Here is a 14,234-nt window from a genome sequence, read left to right as displayed (position 1 = left end):
TCACCTGGACGTCTTTTGAGTCCCTTGAAAATCTGAGTCTCCTCCCAAAGTTTCTGCTCCTCTTCCTCAGAGTCAGATTTACTTTCATCGCTGCTTCCTAGTTTCTGCTCAGTAGAATGTCTGCCGTCAAGAGCATCTTCTCCTTCGCTCTGATCCGACTTTGGTGGCGTCGTTTCTCGCTTTGAACTGCACGATATACCGCGGCCTTGTGAACTTTGAGACGGCTCGATGGTCACTATTGGTAGTGCTGGCCCACTTGGCCAGACACGATCTCCTGCCAATTTGTTGCCCAAAATGATATGCACTCCCAGTACAGGCAACGCAGGGCACACGCCGACAACAACATTCCCCTTCACCAGATCAGAACTTAGTTCGATATGGTGGAGGGGAACAGACATAGTCTGCACTCCCATGCCTCGAATTAGCACAACATTCCCCGTGTTCGACTGCCCTGAGAATGGCAAAACGGACTCAACAACAAAAGTTTCAGTAGCACCAGTATCCCGCAAAATCTTTACCGGCCTCTTCTCTGAACTACCTACAAGTGAAACAAATCCGTCCGTAATAAACGGTCCGTAGCCTTCACCTACGTGCCCGATGGCGGATTCAGAAAAACACTGACCTTCCCCAGGAAGATCCAACACCCCACAGCCTGAACCCCCTTTCGAGGCAGTACCCTCCGTAGGGTCTTTGTTCAACTGCTCAACGTTGGGTGTGGGGTTTGACTGCCGAACATTCGCCACGCATCCAACCCCATTAGCGGAGGATGGCCCGCTGAAATTTGACTTGGTTGGAAGTCTATTCCGTAGTGATGGACAGTACCTCTTCCAATGACCACTTTCATCACAATAATGGCACCTTTCATTGTCAGCCTTATTCCTATATGAGGAATCCTGTCTAAACACAGCCTGACCACTATCTTTCCCATTGTACCGAGTGGTCCGACGCTCATCCCGATCGTGAATGACAGGTCTATGAGTTAAAGCATACTCGTCCGAGAGTACGGCAGCCTCCGCGGCCGTCTTAACCTTGTGCTCATTTATAAAGGCAGCCAGATGCTCTGGTACAATGTTTTTAAACTGCTCCAATACCACCAAATCACTCAGTTGTTCCAAGGTTACTACATTGACTGCGGAACACCATCGGTTAAAATAACCAACAAGGTCTCTGGCCACCTCAGAGTATGTTTGCCGGTCACCTTTTCTCCAATTTCTAAAATGCTGTCTGTAAAACTCTGGCACTTGTTCGTAAGCCCGCAATACTGCTGCCTTCACCGACTTGTAACACCTACGCTCAACCACTGACAACGCCACATATGCGTCTTGGGCGCGCCCCTCGAGAACTGCTTGTAGAAGCAAAGTGCGCTCCGCATCATCCCACTCCCGCTGATCGCAATCCCCTCAAAGAGGGAGAAGAAAATGTCTGGGTCTCGGTCGTTAAATCTTGGTAAAAACCTAATCATATTAGAGAGGTTTCCCTCTGCGCCCGATCTTGACTCCCCAGCTTCAGTACCCCGCATTTTCCCCTCTGCAATTAATCTAAACTTCTCTCTCTGAAGTTCAGACTCGGTTCTCAGTCTCTCGATTTCCAAAGCAAGACGCCTCCGCTCTAAATCAGCTTCACGGTCTAGATGCCTCTGCTCCGCCTCGATACGCCTGAGCGCCATTTTTTGTTCGAAACTCAAATCCTTGTCCCCAGAACGCGAATCTTCATCCGAGTCGTTTGGTGTAGAGGGCTCAGTCTGAGTTCTTATAATAGACTTCTCTACCAAACCCGATCTTATCAATTCCTGTAGTTCCTCTTTTCCTAAATCTTTCCGCAGACCCTCCAATCCATAATGCTCAGCCACCTCCCACAATTGTCGCTTGGTACACTTATAAACTTTAGCCTCCGATGGGGCCTCAACAAAAGCTTCCATGTCCCTTTTAAGCAATGCTTGTCAAATGCTTACCAAACAAATGCTTATGTTGCTCTAAACCGGATGAAAGAACAAAGCTACAGCGCACCGAACAACCAACCAATTGAACACAGGTGTAACAAATTTCCCACCAGACCAGAGCAGCCCCGCATCTAACTGTAGAACACAGCCCTACCTACTTCTAAGCTAGTCTTCGGTGTGCCCATAGCAATTTGGTTACAAGCAACCCCAGCGCGTCCGACACACCAAAAATAACAAACAAAAACAACAAAGGCAAAACAATAAACAGCGGTAAGCGCTCTACTCCTAACGCGAGGACTATTAGTTGCTCCAGCAGATCTAATCTACCAGCCTTCCATGGTAACCGCCACACCTGCACCCAATTGAAGCTACACCTAGCCTCCTAATTGGCTCTACTCCTCCCCAGCAAATCAAACAAAGCAATCCATATCAACCAAATAACCAATTAATCCAAAATCTCAATTTATCATTTAACCAACTCAACTAATTTAGCGCGGGTCTTAGGCCGTAAGGTGAACACGGTTTTCGTTTCAGCCCGTTCCACTCACTGGCATCTACACAATCTTTAGCTTATAAAAAAGAACAAGTCGTGGTTAGTTACCAAAAAAAAGTTTGTCGCTGATTTTCCAGTCGATTGTCTATATGGCTTTGTTTTATGCAGAACTAGAGACTTCAGAGCGTAATAAGATTTTTGTCGGGAGCCGTGCCACGGTTCGACACGTGATCATGCTACACCAATGAGAAGGCTGCTTTTTGACAACAGAATGGAAAAATGGCGGCTCCCGTGTGGTTAGAAACAACGTTAATGATAGAGGAAAACACCCGAACATCCTCAAAAGTGGGCTAAATTCATTCTAATTAGTGCTGTATACATAGCCGCGTCCAAGAATAACAATGAGGCAAATATACGATAATGTTATTTTTATGGTAAGTCATTTACATCAAGTTTGACATACATGGGAATAAAATAAAAAATAATAATACATTTTATTTAAAGCGCCTTTCATGACACCCAAGGTCGCTTCACAAACAATCATCTCATTACAATTACAATAATCTCATAGAAATAAATAAAAATAAGAAAAATAATAGTCAGTCCATAAGCTATCTTGAAGAAATTAGTTTTAAGTCTGCTTTTAAAGTCAGTAATTGAGTCACAGTGTCTGATGTAGTCTGGCAGTGAATTCCACAACTTGGGGGCGATGTAGCTGAAAGCCCTCTCTCCCAGGGTGCTGAGGTTCGCCTTAGGGACATGCAGTAGGCCTGCTGTGGAGGATCTCAGTGAGCGGGCAGGAGTGTAGGATTCCAGGAGGTCAGAGAGGTAGGTGGGGGTATTGTTGTGTAGGGACTTGTAGGTCAGGAGCAGGACATTAAATTGAATTCGGTAGGCTACTGGAAGCCAGTGCAGTTGGATAAGCAATGGTGTTACATGGCTGGTGGATTTAGAGCGTGTTACAATCCTTGCTGCAGAATTCTGGATGAGTTGGAGCCGGTGGAGTAGCTTATTTGGGATTCCAGACAAGATGGAATTACAGTAGTCGAGGCGGGATGTCACATATGCATTCACAAGGACTTCTGCATTCTGCTGGGTGAGCGCTGGGCGAAGCCGTGCAATGTTCCTTAGATGGTAAAAGGCACTTCTTGACATACTGTTTATGTTGTGGCAACCCGGCGCTCGGTTGGGCCGGGTTCCACGGACAAACGACACTTTGGTGTGGAGTATAAGCCATTTATTAACACTCACTTCAAATCAGAACAACGAAGGAGACGCGGTCTCTAGGGCCTCCGTGGGCCTCCAGGCTCTCTCTCACCAGAGCGCCACCTTCTTCCTTGCTCTCCCGACCCGTGCTGTGCTGTGCTGTGCCTCCTTTTAAAATGGCTCCTCAGCTTTCGGCCAGGTGTCCCCCAATCACCCTGATTGGGGAGCCGAATGGGCTGCTCTCCATCGCCGGCTGGTGGGTGGGGGTGGTATACCCAGTCCTTTACGGTACCCCGGGCCTGTCCAGGCCGAGGTTTCCGTGGCGGGATGCCACAATGTGTGCACTGAATGATAGTGTATTGTCCAGTATGACACCAAGGCTCTTGACCTGGTTGGAGCAAGGGATGGTGCTGCCATCTACACATATGGTGAAAGGTTCCATCTTAGCAAGAGCTGATTTGGAGCCAACCACTAGCAGCTCAGTCTTACTGCTATTAAATTTGAGGTAATTTCGTGTCATCCATAAGTTGATGTCATGGAGGCAGGCAGTAAGTACAGCTGGCGGAAGTGTAGCAGTGGGCTTTGTTGAAAGGTAGAGCTGGGTGTCGTCAGCATAGCAGTGGAATTGAACACCATGTTGCCTGAGGATAGTGCCAAGTGGGAGGAGGTAGATGATGAATATGATGAATGATGATGATGAATGAATGAATGATGAATACACATTACTGACGATCTTACATGGACTGTGAACACCCAGCACACCGAAGAAATCAAGGCAAAGACTGTACTTCCTACATCAGCTGAGGAAGTTCAGAGCATCCGCACCCATCAGCTGTGTGTCCTGACAGCATCACTTGGTATGGGAACTGTACAGCCTGTGACTGCAGCACCGAATCATCAGAGCATCTCTCCATATTCTGCAGGAGACCTACAAGAAAAGACTTACCTACCAGCGCCCAAGGTATTGTAAAGGATTCTTAACATCCTGACCATGGACTTTTCAAAACACTGAGGTCAAAATATTTCTTGATCTTTCTTTCTTCACACTCGCACAGAAAAAACAGTAGTATTTCTATGTATGTGACAAATAAACCTCCATGTATCAATAAAAGGCAGTAATTGTACTTATACCAATGACCATCTGTTTGTTCATTCATTCATTCATTCATTCATTCTTCCACAAATGAAAACAACACTAATGAACCATAAAAACACTCTTTATGAAACATGAAATATGATATATAAAACTGAATAAGAAATAACAGATTAGGGACACTCAGTCCTCACTGTCAATGTCAGTGTCAGGACAGTTATCTTCCAGTTACTCAGATTCTTTTGTGTTGGCACAACTACGGCAACGACATAGGTCTGTGCAACACAATCCTGCAGAAAAACAGGAACATCTGTCTGTCTCACCAACACAGTCTCACTCCGAGAACGTCAAATACCGACTGTTGGCAAAGGCCCTTTAGCGTCGGTGACTGACGGGAAAGGTACCCTTTTTATTCGGTCGGTGACGGTAAAGGTACCCTTCGGCGTCTTCTGCATACGGAATGGGGGGTGCCTCACTACGTCTCTAATAGACGATGTGAGCATCTTTCCTATTGGATAGTTTTTTAGGATATTCTTCTGTGAAAATGGCGGACATACTTTTTATCCTGGGTGGAAAATATGATATTTTAGAATAGTTACACCATTAAAAGTGTTTATGTAAACATTTTTAGCGAGAAATGTGCATTTTACTTTCATAATCGTCGTTCGGCGAATGTGAAGGATGTTTGGTTTGATAGATATGACGAAGAATATTTCATCGGGCGATAATGGCCGGCGTACAGGCATCCCGGGCTCACGAAAATAGGTGACACTGTCACGTTATTTAATCTATTGAAACGTGATCAGGTACACGTATTTTCTAAATGTTCGTGTCAAAAAGCAAAATTTTCAAACTCATGCATATCAATTGGAAGTATTTGTCGTGATTTGTCACTAAGCACGACTTCCATCTAAGGTTCTGTCCGGGAGCTTTCTCCCTATTGTCCCTTAAGGAGCTCCGTACAGAACATTTATTGTTAAAAATTGTCTGTGATAACTAAGAATATGACAGCTTTTCCAGTCTCACCAATATTCGCACAGATCGCACGGTTTGACACTTTCAAGATGCATGCAGTAGCCTACATACGCCAAATGACCATTTCGTGTGCATACGATACGCAAAACCCAGCATTAACTACTGTGGAGGGCGGATACGTCCATTTCGCGTGCATATGATACGAAAAACCCAGCATTAACTGAATGGGAGATGCAATATTTTAGGACAGATTCACCATTTAACGTGTTTCTAATGACATTTCTAGCGAGAAATGTACTTTTCCCTTGAATAATCCTCAGTCAGTGAATGTGTATGATCTTTATTAATCTTTATTATCTGAATGGGAAATGCAGCTCACGTGTTTCCTGCTTTTGTGTTATTAAACCGTTACTTTATGTAACTTTTAATGATATCATCTTGTTAGAAACACGTAAGTTTTCGTGAACACTGGATTACGTCGCATTTCAACATAAAATAGCGTGTTATACACACACGCACACACACACACACACACACACACACACACACACACACACACACACACACACACACACACACACACTGCATTTCGCTGCCAAATAAATAAATACTAAGGCAGAATAAAGAATAAATTAATTCATTATCATTCAACTTCAACATGCGTTATTACAGTATAGTGGTGGAGGGATGACGTATGTTGGCCAACCCGGAAGTGAGCGTCGCCCTGGGTTCCCTTGACAAAAAGCCAACGGGTTTTTCCATTTGATTTTGGATTATTGCAGAAAAATTAGCATCTTTGAAGCACCTCCTCAAAAACTGAAAATAAATAAAAATAACTGTGCTCCAAAGAAAGAAATGTAAACCAATGCATTCCGAATGGGAGTGTTTCTCAGATTTTTCCATGCTACACAGAACGAAATGTAAACCCATGCAAATAAAGACTTCATGGTCATAATCATTTAAATATCATTAATCTCCTGAGGGTGGTATTCTATTTTTTTCAACGGGGCTGAATCCAGTCACTTGACCGTCATGGTTGCTATGGTGGTTGCTATCCACCAGCCCCTCTAATCCTTACATGGCTCTAAAAACCACGCGGCAAATGAGCTGCCGTAATTTGTGTTGTTTTTGTCGTAAACTAGTGTCCGATGGTTAAAAAATAGACGGATATTCCAAGGTATCCTTAAAAGGCAGCTTGGATGTTTTTATTTTCTGCAGTTTAGACTTCTTCTATAACCTATTTTTGAAAGCAAAACACCAAGCTCATTGATTTAACGAGGCAGGGTTATTTGTTTTATTTATTAAATAAATATTTATGAGAGGTCATTCCTTCTCCTGAGTTTTCTTCCTATTTATGTCTAGTGTACAACCCTACTGTCCACAAGCATCACCCCCCCCTCCCCATATGGATTTGGAGAATTGTTGCCACGTCCCAGTGGTGGAGGTATCATATATATGAAAGAGGGCATTCAATTATACTACAATGATCAATTAGGAGGCCGAAGCCCTAAAGGAAGTGATGCAATAGGTGACTGGGTCGACGACATTTAAGTAAGCTTTACTTTGAGGTCTCTTATATATCAAAGGGGGTCTCAAAGGATGCATACGCTTCAACCTGTGGCTCCGGTCCTACAGGAAATGACTCAGCAAGTGCTCCATCTCGTTGCACCTGCACCCAGCGGCTCGCTTGCAAGATTTTGGCCTGAAGTTATTCCCAGACCTACACCGTAGCCATCCAACCTGCATATCTGAGAATCAGGCCTCTCTTTAATAATGACAAAATGTATGAGAGAAATACACATTAACTTTTGACTCATAAGCGGCGTGGTGCCGGCTCCTTTTGACCTTTTGACCCCAGACTTCTGGGGGAATAGCTGAATCAATTCATTAGTCAATCAAAAGCATGTAAATATCTTCCCGGTGACGTAAGAGGGAGAACAAGGTGTCCTTCAACATCTACGCTTCCAGGCGATTGCAACGGTGCCACACATGAGCATATTCGAACATGTTTAATGGTAGTAATTAGCTGTCGAAATTGGAGGCCTTAATCAATAATGAGCAGCTATTGATTTGCTTCCCGATAGAAATTTGTGACAAATGACATGTTATTTAGCCTCTACACGTTGAGTTGAGTCCAATGACACCAAGCATGACACTCTAGAAAATGGTAACATGTATTTTACATGGTACACCTAGGTCTAGGACATGATCTCGGTGTAGCAAGAGGGCGAGCTTGATCTCATTGGACTCAGCTTAACGTGTAGATGCTAAATAACATGTAATTTGTCAAAAATCTCCATCGGGAAGCAAATCTATAGCTGGTCATTATTGATAAAGGCCTCCAAAATCGACAGCTAATTACTACCCCGAAACATATTCAAATATGATCATGTGTGGCACTGTTGCAATCGCCTCGAAACGTAGATGTCAAAGGACACCTTGTTTGCCCCGTTACGTAACCGGGAAGATATTTTCATACTTCTAATGAATTGATTCATATTTTAAGGTTCTCGGAGTGAGACTTTAAGCGGCTGCAGCAGAAGTGTTGAGACGAAAGATGATATCAAGACATTTATAGAATATTCACATTCACATTATGATTCTTCGTCATAACATCCGACCAAACATCCTTTACAGTCACCAAGCGAGGATTATGAAAGTCCAGGCCCCCCCTTCCGGCACTCAAGGTCCGACTGGGCCAAGTTTAGGGCAGGAAGGGCCCCCCATTCCGGCCCTCGTGGTCCGACCGGGCCAAGTTTCGGTGTGGGGGTCCCAGTTAGGCCTTAGAATAAGGTATTCAAATTTCAGGGCGGTAGGACCTTCCTATCTCAAAAACTGTTTTTCCACCACATTCTGAACCATTAGGTCTTGCAGGTAACACATCTGAGGGGCTTTGTCCTTTAGGCCGAAGCCCTAAAGGAAGTGATGCAATAGGTGACTGGGTCGACAACATTTAAGTATGCTTTACTTTGAGGTCTCTTATATATATCAAAGGGGGTCTCAAAGGACGCATACGCTTCAACCTGTGGCTCCAGCCCTACAGGAAATGACTCAGCAAGTGCTCCATCTCGTTGCACCTGCACCCAGCGGCTCACTTGCAAGATTTTGGCCTGAAGTTCTTCCCAGACCTACACCCTAGCCATCCAACACGCATATCTTAGAATCAGGCTTCTCTTTAATAATGACAAAAAGCTATTAGAGAAATACACATTCACTTTTTGTTATCTCATAAGCGGCGTGGTGCCGGCTCCTTTTGACCTTTTGACCCCAGACTTCAAAAACGTGGCCACAGGCCAGCTGTGACTACACACCTTAAGCCACAAATGTACACCTCCATCCCACAAAAAATGGGGACTAGAAACTAACCTCTGTCTTGTGTACATTTACCGTACTGTGGGAGGTCACGCCCCTTTTCCGGCCTTTTCGAGATAGCTAGGGATGCTAAAATGTTTACACACATTTCCCGGGGCCCCGAGAACGACATATCCGAGATTTGGAGTTCTAGCCCTTAGAGAAAAAAAGTTTTCCCAAATGGACTGTCATTTGGACAAAGCCCCTCAGAAGTGTTACCTGCAAGACCTAATGGTTCAGAATGTGGTGGAAAAACAGTTTTTGAGATAGGAAGGTCCTACCGCCCTGAAATTTGAATACCTTATTCTAAGGCCTAACTGGGACCCCCGCACCGAAACTTGGCCCGGTCGGACCCCGAGGGCCGGAATGGGGGGCCCTTCCTGCCCTAAACTTGGCCCAGTCGGACCTTGAGTGCCGGAAGGGGGGGCCTGGACTTTCATAATCCTCGCTTGGTGACTGTAAAGGATGTTTGGTCGGATGTTATGACGAAGAATCATAATGTGAATGTGAATATTCTATAAATGTCTTGATATCATCTTTCGTCTCAACACTTCTGCTGCAGCCGCTTAAAGTCTCACTCCGAGAACCTTAAAATATGAATCAATTCATTAGAAGTATGAAAATATCTTCCCGGTTACGTAACGGGGCAAACAAGGTGTCCTTTGACATCTACGTTTCGAGGCGATTGCAACAGTGCCACACATGATCATATTTGAATATGTTTCGGGGTAGTAATTAGCTGTCGATTTTGGAGGCCTTTATCAATAATGACCAGCTATAGATTTGCTTCCCGATGGAGATTTTTGACAAATTACATGTTATTTAGCATCTACACGTTAAGCTGAGTCCAATGAGATCAAGCTCGCCCTCTTGCTACACCGAGATCATGTCCTAGACCTAGGTGTACCATGTAAAATACATGTTACCATTTTCTAGAGTGTCATGCTTGGTGTCATTGGACTCAACTCAACGTGTAGAGGCTAAATAACATGTCATTTGTCACAAATTTCTATCGGGAAGCAAATCAATAGCTGCTCATTATTGATTAAGGCCTCCAATTTCGACAGCTAATTACTACCATTAAACATGTTCGAATATGCTCATGTGTGGCACCGTTGCAATCGCCTGGAAGCGTAGATGTTGAAGGACACCTTGTTCTCCCTCTTACGTCACCGGGAAGATATTTACATGCTTTTGATTGACTAATGAATTGATTCAGCTATTCCCCCAGAAGTCTGGGGTCAAAAGGTCAAAAGGAGCCGGCACCACGCCGCTTATGAGTCAAAAGTTAATGTGTATTTCTCTCATACATTTTGTCATTATTAAAGAGAGGCCTGATTCTCAGATATGCAGGTTGGATGGCTACGGTGTAGGTCTGGGAATAACTTCAGGCCAAAATCTTGCAAGCGAGCCGCTGGGTGCAGGTGCAACGAGATGGAGCACTTGCTGAGTCATTTCCTGTAGGACCGGAGCCACAGGTTGAAGCGTATGCGTCCTTTGAGACCCCCTTTGATATATAAGAGACCTCAAAGTAAAGCTTACTTAAATGTCGTCGACCCAGTCACCTATTGCATCACTTCCTTTAGGGCTTCGGCCTCCTAATTGATCATTGTAGTATAATTGAATGCCCTCTTTCATATATATGATACCTCCACCACTGGGACGTGGCAACAATTCTCCAAATCCATATGGGGAGGGGGGGGTGATGCTTGTGGACAGTAGGGTTGTACACTAGACATAAATAGGAAGAAAACTCAGGAGAAGGAATGACCTCTCATAAATATTTATTTAATAAATAAAACAAATAACCCTGCCTCGTTAAATCAATGAGCTTGGTGTTTTGCTTTCAAAAATAGGTTATAGAAGAAGTCTAAACTGCAGAAAATAAAAACATCCAAGCTGCCTTTTAAGGATACCTTGGAATATCCGTCTATTTTTTAACCATCGGACACTAGTTTACGACAAAAACAACACAAATTACGGCAGCTCATTTGCCGCGTGGTTTTTAGAGCCATGTAAGGATTAGAGGGGCTGGAAAAAAATAGAATACCACCCTCAGGAGATTAATGATATTTAAATGATTATGACCATGAAGTCTTTATTTGCATGGGTTTACATTTCGTTCTGTGTAGCATGGAAAAATCGGAGAAACACTCCCATTCGGAATGCATTGGTTTACATTTCTTTCTTTGGAGCACAGTTATTTTTATTTATTTTCAGTTTTGGAGGAGGTGCTTCAAAGATGCTAATTTTTCTGCAATAATCCAAAATCAAATGGAAAAACCCGTTGGCTTTTTGTCAAGGGAACCCAGGGCGACGCTCACTTCCGGGTTGGCCAACACACGTCATCCCTCCACCACTATACTGTAATAACGCATGTTGAAGTTGAATGATAATGAATTAATTTATTCTTTATTCTGCCTTAGTATTTATTTATTTGGCAGCGAAATGCAGTGTGTGTGTGTGTGTGTGTGTGTGTGTGTGTGTGTGTGTGTGTGTGTGTGTGTGTGTGTGTGTGTGTGTGTGTGTGTGTGTGTGTGTGTGTGTGCTTAGCACGCTCTGAAGTCTCTAGTTCTGCATAAAACAAAGCCATATAGACAATCGACTGGAAAATCAGCGACAAACTTTTTTTTGGTAACTAACCACGACTCGTTCTTTTTTATAAGCTAAAGATTGTGTAGATGCCAGTGAGTGGAACGGGATTCATTTTCTAAAGGACTTTTCGTGCTTCACCTTGCGGCCTATCTCCCCCAATTCCATTTAATGCCACTGCCCAGGCAATTCCTACCCGTCAGTACAAACAAAATGCCAATTTGACAAAAATTGCCAATCCAAAACAAGTGGAGGAAAATTTCCTTTACCTTACCCACTTCCAGAAACAGATCCCGGACGATCCCCCATATCAACAAGTCCGCAAAATTTTACGACCGTATAGGTCGTTTGTACTGCCACGGATTACGACCCACTGGAGCGTATCAAGCGCCTCTACAGGTCGCGGGAGGTATGTATGCCACATATATGACCAACAGGGCATTTGGTGGAATTGTTACGTAGCCATATTAATCGTTATTATCTGAATGGGAAATGCAATATTTTAGGACAGATACACCATTAAACGTGTTTCTAATGACATTTCTAGCGAGAAATGTACATTTTCCTTGCATAATCTTCACTCAGTGAATGTGTATGATCTTTATTAATCTTTATTATCTGAATGGGAAATGCAATATTTTAGGATCGATTCACCGTTAAACGTGTTTCTAAGAACATTTCTAGCGAGAAATATACTTTTTACTTGCATAATCTTCAGTCAGTGATTGTGTCTGATCTTTAGTTTTATAGTTATTAGGAAGATTTAATCGGCTCGCTCGCATGTTTCAACGACGTCAGGTTGCGATGGGACGCTGCTTTCGCTAAACTAGCAGCTCACGTGTTTCCTGTGTTTGTGTTATTAAACCGTTACTTCATGTAACTTTTAATGATATTGTAATAACCACAGGCGAGGTAATGAGCGAAGTAAGCGTGATAGCAGGTTTATTGGATTCCACAATCGGACAGGCAGGCACAGCTCCACCGGAAAACTACAACAACCAGAACTCCCGCCCGGAGGGAAACCCCCGGAACCCCCTCTCAGAAGGCCCGCCCCTTCCTCCCAAACCCTGTGACGTGAAACACGTTTATCTGAGAGCCAACCCAGTCGCATTTCAACATGAAATAGCGTGTTAGCACACACACACACACACACACACACACACACACACACACACACACACACACACACACAATGCATTTCGCTGCTAAAACAACAACTTGGGCTGCTTCTAGGACATTTTGGGTGGATTTGGAACGGTATGTGGGCAGGACGATTTTTGCAGGCAGGACCTGGCAACCCTGCGCTGTTGCCCGAGGTGCAGAAAAGCTCTGGAACAGATCTGGATCCACCATGGCCAAAATAATTGTCATGAATAGCATGAATAGATTCATGCATTATCATTCAACTTGAACATGTGTTTTTACAGTATAGAGTGGTGGAGGGATGACGTATGTTGGCCAACCAGGAAGTGAGCGTCGACCTGGGTTTCCCTTGACAAAAAGCCAACGGGTTTTTCCATTGGATTTTGGATTATCGCAGAAAAATTAGCATCTTTGAAGCACCTCCACAAAAACTGAAAATAAATAAATAAAAATAACTGTGCTCCAAAGAACAAAATGTAAACCAATGCATTCTGAATGGGAGTGTTTCTCCGATTTTTCCATGCTACACAGAACGAAATGTAAACCCATGCAAATAAAGACTTCATGGTCATAATAATTTAAATATCATTATTCTTCTCAGTGTGTAGGGTGGTATTCTATTTTTTTCAACGGGGTTGCATCCAGTCACTTGACCGTCATGGTTGCTATGGTGGTTGCTATCGACCCGCCCCTCTAATCCTTACATGGCTCTAAAAACCACGCGGCAAAGGAGCTGCCGTCCATTGTGTTGTTTTTGTCGTAAAATAGGGTCCGATGGTTAAAAAATAGACAGATATTCCGAGGTATCCTTAAAAGGCAGCTTGGTTGTTTTTATTTTCTGCAGTTTAGACTTCTTCTATAACCTATTTTTGAAAGCAAAACACCAAGCTCAATGATTTAACGAGGCAGGGTTATTTGAAACAATTTATTAAATATATATTTGCGAGGGGTCATTCCTTCTCCTGAGTTTGCTTCCTATTTATGTCTAGTGTACAACCCTACTGTCCACAAGCATCACCCCCCCCCCCCCTCCCCATATGGATTTGGAGAATTGTTGCCACGTCCCAGTGGTGGAGGTATCATATATATGAAGGAGGGCATTCAATTATACTACAATGATCAATTAGGAGGCCGAAGCCCGAAAGGAAGTGATGCAATAGGTGACTGCAGGTCGACAACATTTAAGTAAGCTGTACTTTGAGGTCTCTTATAGATCAAAGGGGGTCTCAAAGGACCCCCTGTCCTAGAAGCAGCCCAAGTTGTTGTTTTAGCAGCGAAATGCATTGTGTGTGTGTGTGTGTGTGTGTGTGTGTGTGTGTGTGTGTGTGTGTGTGTGTGTGTGTGTGTGTGTGTGTGTGTGTGTGTGTGTGTGTGTGTGTGTGTGTGTGTGTGTGTGTGTGTACGCTTCAACCTGTGGCTCCAGCCCTACAAGAAATGACTCA

This window comes from Gadus macrocephalus, chromosome 3 (genome assembly GCF_031168955.1).
Source record: "Gadus macrocephalus chromosome 3, ASM3116895v1".
Taxonomy (NCBI): domain Eukaryota; kingdom Metazoa; phylum Chordata; class Actinopteri; order Gadiformes; family Gadidae; genus Gadus; species Gadus macrocephalus.
Note: the sequence above shows the minus strand (reverse complement) of the source record.